This window comes from Anabrus simplex, chromosome 10 (assembly GCF_040414725.1).
Source record: "Anabrus simplex isolate iqAnaSimp1 chromosome 10, ASM4041472v1, whole genome shotgun sequence".
NCBI lineage: Eukaryota > Metazoa > Arthropoda > Insecta > Orthoptera > Tettigoniidae > Anabrus > Anabrus simplex.
In genome coordinates, this window is record NC_090274.1 from 7,118,232 (window position 1) to 7,130,769 (window position 12,538).

General features: G+C 44.0%; 2 non-coding genes across 2 annotated transcripts; one reads left to right on the forward strand and one right to left on the reverse strand.

Moving 5' to 3' along the window:
- The first annotated feature begins 1,255 nt into the window (after positions 1-1,255).
- On the forward strand, positions 1,256-1,327 carry TRNAQ-CUG (transfer RNA glutamine (anticodon CUG)). The gene has a single exon. It is a non-coding gene; the product is annotated as a tRNA-Gln (tRNA).
- Positions 1,328-3,278: 1,951 nt separating this feature from the next.
- Positions 3,279-3,351, reverse strand: TRNAR-UCG (transfer RNA arginine (anticodon UCG)). The gene has a single exon. It is a non-coding gene; the product is annotated as a tRNA-Arg (tRNA).
- Between the last annotated feature and the right edge of the window lie 9,187 nt (positions 3,352-12,538).

Consider the following 12,538-nt stretch of genomic DNA (forward strand, 5'->3'; position numbering starts at 1 on the left):
TCTTATGGCGACAATGGGACAGCAAAGGGCTAGGAGTGGGAAGGAAGTGGCCGTGGCCTTAATTTAAGGTTCAGCCCCAGCATTTGCCTGGTGTGAAAATGGGAAACCACGGAAAACCATTTTCAGGGCTGCCGACAGTGGGATTCGAACCTACTATCTCCCGAATACTGGATACTGGCCGCACTTAAGCGACTGCAGCTATCGAGCTCGGTGGGGGATGGTAGCAAGGCCACGGCCGCTTCCTTCCCTCCTCCTTGTCTATCCCTTCCATTCTTCCCACCCCCCCACAAGGCCCCTGTTCAGCATAGCAGGCGAGGCCACCTGGGAGAAGTACTGGTTCTCATTCCCAGTTGTATCACCCTGACCCAAAATATCACGCTCCAGGACACTGCCCTTGAGGCGGTAGAGGTGGGATCCCTCGCTGAAACCGAGGGGAAAACCAACCGTAGAAGGATTAAGATAGAACAAAGATTTTTATTATTGTTATTATTATCTTCTTCTTAATCCCACCTCTAGCGCCTCAAGGGCAGTGTCCTGGAGCTTCAGACTCTGAGTCGGGGGATACAACTAGGGAGAATGACCAGTACCTTACCCAGGCGGCCTCACCTGCTATGCTGAACAGGGGCCTTGCGGGGGGATGGGAAGATTGGAAGGAAGCGGCCGTGGCCTTAAGTTAGTTACCATCCCGGCATTTGCCTGGAGGAGAAGTGGGAAACCACGGAAAACCACTTCCAGGATGGCTGAGGTGGGAATCGAACCCACCTCTACTCAGTTGACCTCCCGAGGCTGAGTAATCACGCAGCACATAAGTCTCTGAAGTTGTGGTAGGACGACCAGAACATCAGAAATGAGTCCAGTAAGGGAAATGAAAATGAAAATCCACACCCTGTTTTCCAGTCAGTGACCGGGTGAGGGATGGAATGAATGAAGCCCCATCTAGCGGCGAGGATAGGAATTGTGCCGGCTGCCGAATCACTCCTCTGGGGCAATGATTAATGAATAACAGATGAAATGAAATGATATTGGAGAGTGTTGCTGGAATGAATGACAGCGAAAACCTGAGTACCCGGAGAAAAACCTGTCCCGCCTCCGCTTTTTCCATCACAAATCTCACATGGAGTCACCGGGATTTGAACCACGGAATACAGCGGCGAGAGGCCGGCGCACTGCCGCCTAAGCCAAGAATACCAATAATTAAACGAGATAAAATTAAATGAGATAAAAGAGCGCCTAGTAGGACTGAGGCTGCTGGCGAGGTCCCATGGTGTAATGGTTAGCACTCTGGACTCTGAATCCAGCGATCCGAGTTCAAATCTCGGTGGGACCTAGAATTTTAATTTCGAGGTACTAACTGATTCATAATTCTCGGATTAATTTATTTCCATTCCCAAAGATTATCGGGAGACAGACATAGCCTGGCTATATCATCTTGTACTGTGCGTTTTCTGAACTTCATCGCACTCAAACATTGTTTCTCTACATACTTCATGTGAATGATCTGGAATTGTACAGTAATACTATCAGGCCATATTCGATGACCAAGCTAGTGCCTGTGTGGTTTGGGTGACGCAGCTATAAGCTTGCTTTCGGGAGGTAGTGGGTTCGAACCCAAAAGTCGAAAGCCCTGAAGATTGTTTTCCGTGGTTAACTGAACTTCCTGGTGAAACAATCACCATCACCATTAGTGTTAGTTGAGGATGGTTGTCCAGTTGTACTTCCTCTTAAAACCATAATCACCACCAACCACAACCAGATCAACTGCTACTTACCAGTCTCCTTAATCAAGGATGTGCTTAAGTTTACGGCGGTCATAAAGGAGAGAAATATTTCTCCAAACGATAATGTGTCGATCGCCGACGTGAGATAATTCGGCTGAGTGCTGTATACAATAATTGTGAGAACGAGGGCAATGACATGCTGCCTTAAGACCGTGGGATCGGACACCTGGTTAGCATAAGAAGTAGACAAAGAAAGGAAATCTACTCGGTGGATTCCAAGATCTACAGAACACGAATATCCTCAATTATTCCCTGGAGGTGCATTTTATTAAAAGGTTCGTCAATTAAGTTTGGGTAGCACATTGCTTTCACAATTCAGTGATGTGTTGATTTTATTTTTTTCATTGTTAATCCGTTTATCATCCAAGGTTTGTTTTTCACAACTCTACCGCCTCAAGGTCAGTGTCCTCGAGTGTGAGAGATTGGGTCGGGGATACAACTGGGAAGACTGGAAGGGGTAGACAAGGAAGAGGGAAGGAAGGGAAGTTAGGTACCATCCCGGCATTTGCCTGGAGGAGAAGTGGGAAACCACGGAAAACCACTTCCACTCCTATTCAGTTGACCTCCCGAGGCTGAGTGGACCCCGTTCCAGCCGTCGTACCACTTTTCAAATTTCGTGGCAGAGCCGGGAATCGAACCCGGGCCTCCGGGGGTGGCAGCTAATCACACTAACCACTACACCACAGAGGTGGACGGGATTGTAAGTGATAGACAATAAAGAGCGAATGAACTGGCTGCGGCGTTAAGTTAGGTACTATCCCGGCATTCGCCCGGAGGAGAAGTGGGAAACTACGGAAAACCATTTCGAGGATTGCTGAGGTGGGAAGTCGTATTACCAAACAACAAAATATGCGACTCTGTGTTGTAGTGCTTACTGTGATGAAATGCGACCCGCTTAGGCCCGGGTTGGATTTCTGGGACGAGTACTGGAACGCTGTCGACTGAGTCTCGGGAGTTCAACCGATTCCCACCTCAGCCATCCTCGAAGTGGTTTCCCACTTCTCCTCCAGGCAAATGCCGGGATGGTACCTAACTTAAGGCCACGGCCGCTTCCTTCCCTCTTCCTTGTATATAACTTCCAATCTTCCCCCTCAACAAGGCCCCTGTTCAGCATAGCAGGTGAGGCCGCCTGGGTCTAGAACAGTACCTCATCCTTCCAATTTGTATCTCCGACCAAATGTATCACGCTCCAGGACACTGCCCGTGAGGCGGTAGAGTTGTGATCGCTTGCTCAGTCCGGGGGAGAACTCAGTTGACCTCCGGAGGCTGAGTGGACCCCAAACCAGTCCTCGTACCACTTTTCAAATTTCGTGGCAGCGCCGGGAATCAAATTCGGCCCTCTGGTAGTGGCAGCTAAGCACACTAACCACTACACCACAGAGTTAGGCAATAAATAAATTAATAGATAAATAAAATCCGCATTTCCTAACGCCCGACAAATCAAAATGTCACCATGTTATACTTAAGACAATGTGATTCTACACAGATTTTAAAAATCTTCGACCGTGACAGGACTCGAACCTGCAATCTTCGGATCCGAAGTCCGACGCCTTATCCGTTAGGCCACACGGTCGTTGGCTGTGGATGGGCAGCGTTTCCTGATTGTAAAGGCAATCGATCTTTATAGTATATGTTTTGCGTCTGTCATTCGGGAAAATCTATACTGCAGATCGTCAACAAGGTTCATATATCTACCACAAGAGAATTCAGTCCCCGCGATAGGTCAAGGAATAATGACTACTTCTTTGTATTAGGTAACTTGGTTTTTGACTAACAAGTATAGGGCAGGTAACTTTGTTTTTGACTAACAAGTATAGGGGGTGTTGGGATTGCACTACGACTTCTCAACCAGATTCACAGGAATGCATGCACCAACCGGCACCTATGAGGGACATGGTATAATATATAACAGAGACTGATAGCTCTGAATATGGTTATCCATGGTTTCCCATTTTCGCAACAGGAAATGCTGGGGCTCTACCTTAATGAAAGCCACGGTGCTTCCTTCCTCTGCCCATATTAGTGTTGACTACTGTGCGTATGCTGCGAAGCTGTGTATCGATTCAACTATGCTTCCTTCAACTGTGCGATTGAATCGAATCACAACGACAGCGATCTCACGGCACACGAGTCAGCTGATTCGCAGCAGACAGTGCTGAGTGAAACGTGAATCAGTGGGACACAACACCTACGCGGAAAACTCGACATTGGCGGGGAGCCGAAGTTCCGCTGCGAGCGAGTCATAAAGAGCCATGCCTCACTGATACAATTGTACCGAGGACCCCGCCGCCCAATAAAACAATTCTCAAAACTCATTCAAACTAAAAATATCCCCCCACTAAGTTCCTGTCTAAATACCACTGAATCCAAATAGGATCTATTTACCCTTGGATTTTCCCTCGGATTCAGCGAGGGATCCCACCTCTACCGCCTTAAGGACAGAGTGCTGGAGCTTCAGACTCTGGGTCGGGGGATACAATTAAGGAGGATGACCAGTACCTCGCCCAGGTAGCCTCACCTGCTACTGAACAGGGGCCTTGCGGGCGGATGGAAGGGATAGACAAGGAAGAGGGAAGGAAGCCGCCGTGGCCTTAAGTTAGGTACTATCCCGGCATTTGCCTGGAGGAGAAGTGGGAAACCACGGAAAACCTCTTCCAGGATGGCTGAGGTGGGAATCGAACCCACCTCTACTCAGTTGACCTCCCGAGGCTAAGTGGACCCCGTTCCAGCCCTCGTACCACTTTTCAAATTTGGTGGCAGAGCCGGGAATCGAACCCGGGCCTCCGGGGGTAGCAGCTAATCACACTAACCACTACACCACAGAGGCAGATATCATAATCAAAAGTACTTTTTGTATTTTATGGAGGACTGTTAAATCTTGATTGATATCTATCAATTGCGTGTTTTTTATGTATGCAAGCTCTTAGTGGAAGAAAGAAGGAGAATGTAGTGAATTTTTTCCCTGGTAGGCATGCTAATCTCTAATTTCTTACTAATATATTTTACGTCAAAGCAAACGGAACTTGCCCTCGACATTGTGTCCGACACCTCTCATTTGAAACGTAATCACCTGATTGACGCATTTCGATGACATTTAACCAAGCGGTCATTATCCAACGATAGAATTATTTACTGTTATGTGTACTCTTGCCCTTGAACTCGATAAGAAATCAGTGCGTCATCAGATTACTGCCTGGGGCGGTTTCCATTTACCGGCGGAAAGCGAACACGTGTGCCTGGTGTCCTCAATACGGAAGTTAATTTCGATTGGTGTATGTATTACAGTGGAGGAATGCACTTAAAGTAGGTGTACGCACCCTGCGAAATGTCAGTGCGTCCGTACTTATTTTGGTTTTGAGGACAGAGGGGAAGCGCCAAGAAATAAAACACAGGCCATTTCTGTTCATCCACATACAGTGAGCACAGCCGGCTATGATAGAAGATCGTTACGCCAGATGACGCTCAGCTGCGTCAAAGTACATGGGAGTAAAGCTATTCTACTAGGTTGATATTTTTAACCTAGATTACCTTGATTTATTATTTTAGGATCTGCTTCGTCAAAAGCGAGCCAAAAGCCGTGGTCATAGTTACCATTGTTGAGTAGAATTTAAACGAATGGAGAGTTGCTATGGTAGCCCCAGTGTACAAAGGAAAGGGCGCTGAACGTAAAGCAGATAATCAGGCCTACAGGCCAATTAGCTTGACTTGTGTAAGTTCTGGGAATTGCTAAATGGTTTGAGAGAAGGCAGAAATGCCGTATGGGTTTTAGTGCCAAGAGTGTCCGAGATCAAGTTCGGCTTGGCAGGTGCACGTCTTTTGAAGTGATGCCCGTAGGCGACCTGCGCGTCGTGATGACGGAGACGACACATACACTCAGCCCCCGAACCAGGGGAATTAACCAATTATGGTTAAAATTCTCGACCCTGCCGGGAATCGAAGTGGGGACACCTGTGACTAAAGGCCAGCACGATAACCATTTAGCCATGGAGCCGGACTACTTGTAGAATTCCAGCAAGGTACATAAGATAATTTACATTCATGAGGTCAAATGGACTGTACCACTATTGACCTGGAGGGTGGAACATGCAGGATTATTGACGAAAATGAAGGCTATTAAAATAGACAAAAAAAATGACTGAATGGGTGACTAAATTCCTGGAAAAATAACTCAGAGAATTAGAGTCTTAGGTGAAGCGTTATCTCATCCTATAATGATTAAACAAACCATTTATATACGTAGGTCGAGTCATCAGTCATGGCAACTATTTTTTTCTCGCGAACAGGAGACAACACGGAAAATCTAACATATGCATTTGGAAACGCATGGTTTGTACTTGCAGATGATGTCACTAGATGGTGTATGTAAACAACAGAGTGGGTCTGAGCATGCCCCCAAGTTCAGTGTGTGAGCGAGAGCGTCACAAAATGGAAGTCAAGCAGGAGCAACGTTCGTATATTAAAATAGCAGTTCTCCGCGGCAGAAATGCACGCCAATGCCATGCAGAGCTGCGGGAAGCATTAGGTGTGCATGCCATGCCCTATAGAACAGTGGCGAGGTGGGTGGAGACGTTCAAACGGTGGAGAGTATCAACTGGCGATTTGCCTCGCCCAGGCTGTCCAGTGTCCATGGACAAAGATGTACGGATAATGGTGATCGATCAGTGTACAGTGCGAACCAAACGTCCAGATCTTTTGGACAACGCCATAATCCTACACGATGACGCGACAGCTCATACAGCAGTCATCGTTCAGCGTCGCTTACAACGGTGGGGATGGGAGGTTCTTCTTCACCCACCTTATTCGCCTGATCTGAGCCCATGTGACTAAGATCTAATCCCCAAAGTTAAGAAGCCATTATGTGGACAACGGTTTGCTAACAAAGAGGACATCGTAACAGCATTTCGGAGGGAGGTGTCACACGTTAGCGATACACGTGCAGCGAATGGCATTCAGTGCCTGCCCCACCGCTGGCAACGCACAGTGGAAGCCTTGGGTGATTATTTCGAAGGTCTGTAACCAGTGGAGAACTGCCCTTTGTACGTAGTCTTCTGTATTTGCTCTCTATACCATAATAAAACAATGTTTACCAATGGCCTGTGTTCTGTCACTTTCCTACGAGAATCTCCTGCAGTCAGAATTTGTCTTCAGGCACTATACATAAGTACATGCCCTATATTTCCAAATGTATATCTTAGAATTCCCATGTTGTCTTCTGTTCGCGAGAAAAAAAAAATAGTTGCCATGACTTATGACTCGACCCTCGTATATAAGGAAAGACAGAGGACCAATGACAGTGCCTTGCGGAAGATTTCACAATACAGTGAATATTGTTTTTTTCAGTGTATAACGAACTCTTAAAATTAAAAGTCACTGTGATGTTAGAGATTTATAAATTTAAACAATACTGAAAATAATTAATTAAACAATAAATTAAAAGCTACAAAAACATTTTGAACATTTGAAAAGACTTAAGAACAAGTTGATAAATAATTTCTGTTAAACTTAAATAATAAGTGTATGGGATCGACACCAGGTGGAGAGGAGCACGGTTTGTTCTGGCTGATTTCGGACAAATGAGTAGTGTTACGTAAATGCTGAAAACTTTGGGCTGATAAGACTTGGGAGTAAGGAGACGAGATGCTCGGCTAAGCGGTATGTTCAGAGCTGCCTGTGGAGACAGAATAAGATTGAGTTGAGTTTTGTAAAAGTAGGTAAGATAAAGTGGAATTTGTTCATAAGAAGAGGAATGATGGATTGGAATAATTTATCAAGGGGGGTGTTTGATACATTTCCAACTTGCTTGAAATCATTTAAGAACAGACTTGGTAAACAACTGACAGGGAATCTGCCACTTGGCCGACAGTGGTGACTGATTGACTCCGAGTGTGAAACATAACCTGCAGCTTATCAAACTGACTTCTTTATTCATTGGCTATAATTAGGCACTTTTTCCCTATTTACATTTGTGGATGGAAGTCTCAAATCCATCTGAGATAAAAACAGGCATGAGGCAAGGAGATAGAGATTCTCCACTCCTGTTTAATAGCATCCTAGAAACGTTCGTCGGGGAATGGAGGTCGTAATCTAATATTTCCTGCATCACTTGACTTCGTTCGACTGGACTACCATTACTTTTGTTTTATATTTACATCTCCAACACTCTGCCCACACCATTCAGCAATTTCTGCACACTGATTTCCATTACTACCTGTCTTGTATAAACATTGAAATAGAAAAGGGACTAACTGCAGCCTTACCTCACTCCCTTATGGATTGATGCTTCTTTTTCATAACCCTCGATTCTTATCCTGCATACTATTTTTTTTTTACAGATTGTAGATAATCATAATTTTTCGAAATCTGATTCCGATCACCTTTAGAATGTATGGTGCGATTATTATTTACTTCGATGGAGAAAGGAAGCATAGGTATATCTTTTCTGTTTTTCTTTTTACAATTAACTTTACGTCGCATCGACACAGATACATCTTGTGGCGACGATGGGACAGGAAAGGACTAGGAGTGGGAAGGAAGCAACCGTGGCCTTATTTAAGCTGTCTGGTGTGAAAATTTGTAACAACCTTCGACTATGATAACGATATAAATGTTTACGTTAAATTACAACATTGTTCATTTTTAAAAACAAAAATACAACACTTCCTACTGTACTTCCGAAGACATTTGAAGAAAACTTTTTTTATCGTTTACCGTGGTCTTGAAGGCAGATCAACAACGGCCTCCTTTTGGCTTTTGGTACGTCACTAGTGTTCTTACACGTGTATGAGGCGTATTCTTGCGACAGAACCTCAAGGTGTAATTTTTTACGAATTTTGCTCTTGTGATAAGCACTATCTCGTAGTCAGTTATCGGTGGGAAGTTGAAGGCGATATTGCTAAACACAATCTCTTTTGCAATACTAGCGGTCATTTTGCTCGTCATAGCACCACGTATCTATTATTGAAGTTCGATGTATAGGAGTAATTATGGGTTGTGAGCGAAACAAAGACTCAGGGCGAAAAGCTAATGATCATGTATATGTCTCAATATTATATCAAGGAGAATTGCAACTCTACATCAGAGGAACCTTACTTGTAGCCACAGCATCTTTGGCGACCAAGGCCTACAGTAACGACTAATGTGACGTCACTGACGGTACACTTTCTATTTCAATACACTCTGTACAAATCCACAGCCGCAGCATCATTGACGACCAAGGCCTACGGTAACGACTAATGTTACATCATTTCCGTCACACATTTTGTCGCGTCATGTTACACAAATTTTCGGATGACCCCAACCGTCAGACATATCTATGTCGAAGAGGGAGGAGGGTGGGGATTAAACCGTGGACAAGCAGAACTATATTCAGATCTATATCCCTTCCCAACCTAACATATTTTGAGTGATGGCATGACGTACTCTTTCACGAAAACTTACTAAAGTTTGTCCCTTTACCATGAAGCTAATGCACAATCTTACGTCGCAATAATAGGTAGGGCGTGCGGCAGTAATACCTTATCAACGTTCTCCAGTCCCGTGTTATGTCCACTGAACAGAATTTTACAACTACAACAAATAGCGGATTGCGAGCACACAGTCAAACGGAAGTGTAACTACGCTAGGGGTGTATCAAGAATCGGCCGAAAATGAAGTCACTTCGGAATTGGTTTTCATAACAAGGTTTGATCCACACAATATGGTAATGGGGTTATAACAACAATAAGAAGGCATTTTCCAGGTTTATGCATAAGTTTGTGCCTGTTTTGTGGTAAAGAAAACACGTAATTTTAAAGAGAAATTCATTTTTTGTTGATTCAAAATTTTGGCCTTCGGCTTCTACGCACTTCCCCCATCTTTCGGGTAAGTTATGGATACCATGCCAGAAAAACTGCTTGTCTTTTGCGGCAAACCGTTCGTCGAGCCATTTCCCACCTTCCTCGAAATTGCTGAAGTGCTGCTCTGCGAGCGCGTGTTCCAGTGATGCGAAGATGTGGCGTTGTGGTGAGGATTAGACGAAGCCCTCTATGGCACCCTATCCTGTGCTAACGTTTTCATATGTCTGTGTAACTACTGCATCCTATATATAATCTGATTGTCATGTTCATACCTTGATTACCCTCACCGTTCTTCCCGTCTACACTTCCTTCAAAAAGCAACTGAAAAAGTCTTGTCTGTCTCAAGATATGTTCTATCATTATGACTCTTTTTCTCGTCAAATTTAGCCAAATCGATCTCCTCTCACCAATTCTATTCAGTATCTCTTCATTTGTGATTCGATCTATCCATCTCACCTTCAGCATTCTTCTGTAACACCACATTTCAAGAACTCCTCTTCTTTTTCTTTCTGAGCTGCTTATTGTACACGTTTCTCTTCCATACAATGACACGCTCAAAAACATATTTCTAATTCCTATATCGATATTTGAATTGAGCAAATTTCTGTTCTTAAAAAAGGCCTTCCTTACTTCTGCCATCTTTATTTATTTTACTACCCAAGTAACTATATTCATCTACTTCCTTTAAGACTTCATTTCCTACATCACCCCACTTCGTTCGACTGCACTCCATTACTTTTGTTTTGGATTCTTTATTTATTTTCGTCTTGTACTCCTTCCCCAAGACTGTGTCCATACCATTGAGCAATTTCTCCAGATTTTCTGCAGAGTCAGATAGCATAACAATATCGTAGTTTTCATTTCATCTCCTTGGATTGTGATTCCCTTTCCAAATTCCTTTGTCATTTCATTCTATTACACTTATTTTTCATACTCTGACGTTATACTTAACAATGGTTTAGATAACTACGACCATGGCAGAGTACGCAGCTGTTGATAACGCTGTTCGATTGTCTCTTTTGAAAAAGTATTCTGCGATAAGACGTCAAGACATTCGGGCAATTTACTTGGTTTCACACGATATACCTATCTCTATGGTAACCAGGCTGTTCAGCGGGAAGTAAGCACGGCCTCCTGGAACTCACCGCGTATCGTGAGAACGCCCGCGTTGCGCAAAGCTAACCACAGCCTGCGTGGTGATGATGCAAGTAGGAAAGCCACACATACACCTTGAACAGGCTGTTAACACGTGCTTACATAGGGCGTACTTTGTTTCATCCTATATAGACCACACTGATTCGGTTCTCCAATCGATAAGTTATGGAACCCCAATGAAAAACACAATTTCAAAATTGAACGGGTTGCTTCAGAGCGGCCATCGCAAGGTTTATGACGTTAAATTCCTCTTTCTGACGGGCGTCCAATGGTGGAAGGTGGTTAGGCTTAGGTGCGTACCGGATCGCATCCGATCTAGAAAAAGGAGATACAGTACCTAACAAAAGTTTAAAACCACCAGCGAAAATCAGTTAATGAACTCCTGGTTCTATATTTGTGGTGCGAATTGGTCTGCAGAATTTTTTTTGGCTCACTAATGTTGATATGCAACTTTCGTTGAAATATCGAATGAAGTTTATAAGTTATAAATTGTTGAAACATTTTGAGAACTTATAAAAGTGCCGCGCGTTTGGGTGTAAATGCCATCCCGTTCATTAAACTACAGTTGGTATAATGACTACCATGGTTGAACTCATTTAGGACCTTTTTGCTTTCTTCTTCGCATTAAATTTTTCATGCGCTCATCTGTCCAGTAGTTCTGGTCTTGGTTTCTTCTGCAAATTGCTCATTATCAGTTTACATCAATCCCGTATAATTTCCTCGGTGATGTTCATTTCTTGGACGTCTGTTACAGTATCACTAAGGACAAGGTTGAACATTCTTTTTGTAATTCTATCCTTACTCATTTCCAGAATATGCCCATAGAATTGCAGTCGCCTTTTTCTGAAGGTGTGTGGACTTTTTTCGGCATGACAGTATATTTACTGAGATTTCCTTTTCATCCAGGTTCCATCTCTAGAAACTGGGCCGAAGATTTTCCGTAGAATTTTCCTTTCTTGCTTTTCTATGTCTTTAATCAATGATCCACCGTCCATGATTAAGATTTTCGATGTCTGTTATGCTTCGGGATTGATTATTATTATTATTATTATTATTATTATTATTATTATTATTATTATTATTATTATTATTATTATTATTATTATTATTATTATTATTATTATCCGCCTGTGTGGTGGTTAGTGTGATTAGCTGCCACCCACGGAGACCCGGGTTCGATTTCCAGCTCTGCCACGAAATTTGAAAAAGTGGTACGAGGACTGGAACGGGGTCCACTCAGCCTCGGGAGGTCAAACGAGTAGAGGTGGGTTCGATTCCCACTTCAGCCATTCTCGAAGTGGTTTTCCATGGTTTCCTACTTCTCCTCCAAGCAAATGCCGGGATGGTACCTAACTTAAGGCCATAAACGCTCCCTTCGCTCTTCCTTGTCTATCCGTTCCAATCTTCCCATCCCCCCACAAGGCCCCATAGCAGGTAAGGCCACCTGAGTGAGGTACTGGCTCTCCTTTCCAGTTGTATCCCAGGCCCAAAGTTTCACGCTCCAGAACACTGCCCTTGAGGCGGTAGAGCTGGGATCCTTCGCTGAGTCCGAGGGGAAAACGGATTAAGAAAGAAAGAAAGAAAGAAAGAAAGAAAGAAAGAAAGAAAGAAAGAAATACACCGACTGACAGTGACAATGCAACACCAAGGAGGAGTGGTTCGAAAGGGATGAAAGTTGGGGAAAAAACAGAGACGGCACGGATGAATAATTGATGTTTGTTTCAAACCGATATGCAGGTTACACAATGCGCACGGCATCGACTCAGTAGG